Below are 6429 nucleotides of genomic sequence, written 5' to 3' on the forward strand. Positions count from 1 at the left end.
CATTCTCCATCCATCCTTTTCAAAGTCGAAAATCTACTTATTTATAGAGAAAAGATCTCTTTACATATCTTGCCACCTCGGCCAAATTCAATTCACTATTCTAGAGACATGTTTCTACTTTTCTTCTAACTAACAAAGTTTTCATAGGGATTTTCTGTTTTAACAGAGTTTAAATACAAATAGGAGTCACATCTGAATAGAATTTATCTAATTGTTACAATAATTTAGAAAAATTGCAATTTTTGTAATGTTGGCACTGTATTTGTGGAAATTCAGAACATCCGACCTTTCGAATCATGTTGTGTTGTTTCTGGGCCTTCAAATGAGCAATGTTGTTTGTCTTGGTGGTAGACGTGTTGTTTGTTGATTAAAACATGTTTAAAATTGTCTTCATTGTTCTCTGTGTTTCACTCTCCTCTTTTCTCTACACTCTGTTTGATGATCATGCCATTGGATATACGCCGAAAAATACGCTCGTCGTCCCACTGAGCGAAAGCAAAATAGACGTTTTAATGTTTGTTGATCTGGGTCATTGATTCGGGCCAATTCAATCTGGGTTGTTGATTCGAACCTGTTGGTATCGCAATCACAATACATGAGAGGGTATTTTTACCATATTTCATAGTGTTTGTCGATTGTCCAAACACGAAACTTCAATAAAGCATGATACATAAAATATCGCATCTATAACTAGGTCTCGCATATCGCCATAGGAAAGGAAAAGGGGCTTTAACACTAATTTATGGTGAATTCCCAATATGCCTGACTTGAAATTTCTCAAAACCATAATACATAACTTTTCGATGGCTTTTCGGGTCCATCGCAATCACAAGTTGGAAGGGAGTTCAACAGAGGAAGGATTTATGATTTGGGGGATCCCCGATTGCGATATCGCAATCGGCAGGGGGAGGAGTTATCGCAATGGCAAGGGGGAGAGAACTTTGTGATATCGGCGGAGGGACTTTGCGATATGTGGTATCGCAATCGCAAAAATTAAAAAGGGAGACGGGAAGATATGTTTCACAAAAAGGGAAGGGGCCAATAGCGATTATAGTTTGTGGGTCTCAGCGCTTAAAAAGGGGTTCAGCGTGATTTTTGAATGTTTTAAAACATTTCAAAGGGGAATAGAAAATACAGCTAGAGTTAGATATATAAAGAGATTTCGGCTAGAGTTAAAAATGGGTCACTGCAGCTAGAGTTTTAGAAAACAAAAGAGAAAATGGGGTTTGTGAAAGAAATGGGTTTTAGAGAATGTGGGAATTTCTGCAAAACAATTTAAACAAGCCCTATTCTTCCTCCTTTAATCTCCAATTTGCAAAGCACAACAAGCTCTTTCAGAAAAGCGGTAGATAGATGCAAATGATTAATCAAACTAAAAATTATTTGCAAAGCACAACAAGCTCTTTCAGAAAAGCGGTAGATAGATGCAAATGATTGATCAAACTAAAAATTATTTCTAGGTGTTATCATGGATAACAATTGTCAATATCGCATTACTGGGATAACAAATATTCTTGTGATGCATAATATGATGATGCCCTTGCTCATGATGACAATTCCCTCTTGTTTGATAAGGTTGACATTAATGAAGATGTCAAGCTATTAATGATGCCATTATGATGTCAAGCCACTAAGAAGATGTATTGTCCTAGATGCTTGAACTAACCATGAAGACACCATAAAGTCATGTATCCTTGCTCTTGATGAAGAAGCCCTAGAAATCATGATGATGTTCTTACTCTTGATGATGCCCTTGCTCATGATGACAAGTCCCTCTTGTTTGATAAGGATGACATTAATGAAGATGTCAAGCTATCAATGATGCCATTATGATGCCAAGCCACTAAGAAGATGTATTGTCCTAGATGCTTGAACTAACCATGAAGACACCATAAAGTCATGTATCCTTGCCCTTGATGAAGAAGCCCTAGAAATCATGATGATGTTCTTACTCTTAATGAAGAAGCCTGGAACCCGGCTGATGTCCTTACCCTTGATGGATACTGCACTATTGGAGGACTATACATGAATGACCACACATGATATTGATGACACACTATGATGAAAAGCTTGGAGTCATAACAATAAAGAAGCCCTAATGACCTTGATATTTGAAAAGAAATATTGATTCACCCACCCCCTCCCTTAGTTTTTCCCACAATTGGTATTAGAGAGTAGGTCACGAGTTCGATACACACCCGACTCATGTTTGGAGGGGGAGATTGCTGGACATTGGATAAATCAATGCTCTCCATGTACTTCGTGACATGGATTAATTGCCTTTCATGGATCCTTATATCTTGCGATGCGATCGTTGACAAAAACCTGTGGGTTTTGGTCTATCAACAATCATGATTCCCAACAATTTAGATATACATGAAATTTACTTTAAGCCAATGTGCGACATGATTGTTAAGTAATAGTTATTAAAGTTGAAAAGTCAAATCAACTTCACCATTTTACTTTCACTACGTTACAAAATTTAGAATATTCGAAACATTTTAACTAAATATTTTATTATAAAAAAAAAATAGAAGAGAAACTTTATTTTTTAATTAAACATAAAAAAGAAATATAAACAATTCAAGAAAAAAAGAAAAAAACCTTCCCTTATTACCTTTACCATCAAAGTTGTCAAACCAAAACAATATTTAATAAAGGTTTTTTGCCTTGAAATTCAGGGTTAAAAGTAATATTTTAGAAATTCAGAAAATTAAACATATTTGAAGATAAACAAAAGAGAAACTTTCTTTTTTAATTAAACATAAAAAAGAAATATAAACAATTCAAGAAAAAAAAAAAAAAAAAAACTTCCATTATTACCTTTGCCATCAAAGTTGTCAAGCCAAAACAATATTTAATAAAGGTTTTTTCCCTTGAAATTCAGAGTTAAAAGTAATATTTCAGAAATTCAGAAAATTAAACAGATTTGAAGATAAACAAAAGAGAAACTTTCTTTTTTAATTAAACATAAAAAAGAAATATAAACAATTCAAGAAAAAATGAAAAAAGACTTCCATTATTACCTTTGCCATCAAAGTTGTCCAGCCAAAACAATATTTAATAAAGGTTTTTTTCCTAGAAATTCAGATTTAAAAGTAATATTTCAGAAATTCAGAAAATTAAACAGATTAGAGATGAGAAATATGACATTTCCAAAACTTTTTTGTGAGTTGCTTTTATTTCTATATTCACTTGGAATAAATTTTATATTTTTAATTACGCATTTTTAAAATTAAAAAACAAATTCCTCGAATATTATTATTCTAAATTTTATATTTTTAATTACACATTTTTAAAATTAGAAAACAAATTCCTCGAATATTATTACTAAATTATAACGAACAAAAAGATATTGAAAAGAACTGAGCTGCTAAAAAGATATTGAAAAAATCACTCTCATCCCTAATAGAAAGAAAGCCCTGTCAAATTTAACCTTGATACCATTCTATGACTCAAACCTATTTAATTCCTTGGCATCTTTAATAAATTAGCATTTGTGTGCTCTAAGTTTCAAAAAATATCATAAGAAGCAATTTCAATTTAAACACTTTCCCCTCTTTATTGGACTTGATTCATCAGCCCCGCCACTTTGACGAATTGTGAAATCCTAAGCCGTATATCAGCTATCCATTACATTAGCGTCTTCAGAGTCATTGTGAATTGTTTCATTCTCTTCTCGCTGGAATTGGCGAACATGGCGAGAATGATGCAGTTCAACAGGAAAAGCAAATATGGATTAGATTTTTTCAATTTCAAACAATACTGCATATGATTTAAAATCAAGAAAATATTAGTAAACCATTTATAGAGCATATCCAATCCATTAAACATTGTCTTGTCTATGACATATCCAAACTGATCAACACTAAATATAGCCTCTTAGTATTCTTGGCCAAGATTTACTTTAAGCTTCCAAAACTCTGAGCACCTGCCTGAACATAAGCATGAATATCCCTCAATCTAATATACTGTGCTGTACAAAAACTGGGTTGTAATGACAATTAGTCACCCGGTGAAGTCCCTAAGCTCCCTAAAATCTTTGAATATTTCCTGCAAAAGAAAAATGCACACTTAGAACTTACTTCATTAAAAACTTGAGCCCGTTCCAGAATTCACAAAAACAGATTTCTGATAAAAAATAGCTTGATCTTGGCATGCAAAGAGTTGAATTTCAGAAAAAGCAGCCATCTCCATGATCGCTTTCAAAGGGAAAGTTGATAAAGGTAATCCTATATACCTTTTATCAAAAGGGTACTCCAACCTAGGCAACACATACTAAACCTCTACTATACAGCAATGTTAGTATTCTAATAGAAAATGGTAGAAGATGTAATGGCTGTACGTATCTCACACATTTATTTTCTGGGAATCTCTTTACCTGCATATTGGCAGGCAACATACCCTGCAGCTCCAGAGCAAATAAAGTTATATCGTGTTCTAAAGGTCTACCAGCGGATAATGTTATCAATGATCATCAGTTAGTATTCGACAATAATTCCTTGCAATAGTCTCTAGACAAATTTAGCCCCCTATCATCTCATGAGCGCATCATCTTCTTAGCGGTATGCCTTGTTGCAACAGGACGATATGTTATGGCACTTGTGAATATGCACTTCGTTAAAAGGAATAATGAATTAAGTTGAGATATGGGGCAATACTAGCAACTTGCATATATATGGGACAATGCTAGCAAAGTGTATGGTGATCCCTGTTCAATCAATTTACATCACTATTCTTTTTATTAGTTGAAATGCATTTGAGACCATCCTTGTGCAATTATATTAAAAGATATGATTAAGATTCTGCAACAGTAAAAAGACATAAAGACTAATTGGAAGGAAGTTACGTATGTATCATAATTTCAAACTGCCTGCAATAATATCTGAGCATCCACAGCTAAAAATATCAAATAAAAAATATATAACATTTGAAAGCAAAACGTATCAACCCACAAAAGTACTATTTCATAGAGGGAAAACGGAGGGCTAGAAATTTTTAACAGTGCATTAACAATTTAACATAAGATGATTGCAGAGACCGCAGATATGATAGAGCAGAGATTGTGGAGCCTACAAATTATGTTTTGTTCAAAAGATGGAGCTTAGAGTAAAAGAAATACTTAAATTTCATCCCTTTATTAAACATCACTGAATATTTTATCAGAAATGCTAACATGCATTGATGTGTACTTTTGAAGTGATGCATTTTATCATGCTTACATATTCAGACTTACGTTCACAATAACATTTAGTGTGTATATCTATTCACTTACCAGCATAATAATAGCCAGAGCATACGCATTTTGTCAAGACTGCATATCAAAACAGATTAATGCTAACATGCATTGCTGCATCCCTCTCAATTCCTAAACTCAATCTCAGTTTCATAGAGAACAACAAATTTACATGAGCAGGACTAAATGAAAAATATAGCTTAAACGATTGAAAAAAGGATCATAATTATGAATTCCGCAAAAGTGATAAACATGCCTTAAATATCTGATTGTATACTATACCGTCTCTGAACAAGTTCTTAAGAAGTAACAATGATTGTATACTATACCGTGTCTGGTACCATTTTCCCGCCCACAAACACATAAAATTTCAACGCCATGAACCAAGGGAGGACCCTGGATCCTAAATATCCAAAAACAAATATGGGGGTACATTTCGAGCAGAAAAAATGGATTTAGCAGTTTCTATTTCTTTCACAAGGGAATTGACAATCCATTATGGGCAGCATAATTCCGGTACAATTATTTACTGTAAAACTAAACAAATTTGCAGTATCAAATAAAACAGAGCTGAATTTATATCCCTTTGATGTCTTTTTTCTTTAGCCTCGAAGAAAGGGTTAAAGAAATTATAGGTGCTGGACAATTCAAAGCCTGCCATTGATTGGGCTTCCAGAAAAAAGCAGTGAATTGTGTCCTCTTGCATCCTCCGCTACAGGATGGATATTCGGGAGGCAATTACTTCAAATCTCTTGTTGCCAGTTGGTTCTTTTGGTATTTATGAGTTCATGGTTGGTAAGGAGCTCGATGCTATGGAATTTCTGCTATAGTCATCTACTTGTTTTCTCCATTATTTTTCTTTGACTGTAAATGTTTAATTGGACTGTTTAGTTTTAACTTTTAATGTCCCTCTTTTTGTAGGGCAGGGGTATGTATCTGTAATGTTTTGAACAACGGGGTAAGAGTGATGTAAATTCAGAAGTGAAGGTGGAGCGGATTGTTGTCAGTTTTTTTGTATGCTCTTGGAAGCCAGATCAGTCACACATTCAGGACCAGAATATGCATATTCACTTCTCATGAATATAATAGATTTTTTCCTTTGGGATTAAATTATAAGTACGTGTGTAAGAGAATTGGGGTTATCCCAGGTGGTTGGGAGGAATGAATGCCACCTGGAGGAATGAATGGGACGG

This window comes from Pinus tabuliformis, chromosome 7 (assembly GCF_031772625.1).
Source record: "Pinus tabuliformis cultivar Carrire ecotype Pingquan chromosome 7, CPIR1, whole genome shotgun sequence".
NCBI classification, from domain to species: Eukaryota; Viridiplantae; Streptophyta; class Pinopsida; order Pinales; family Pinaceae; genus Pinus; species Pinus tabuliformis.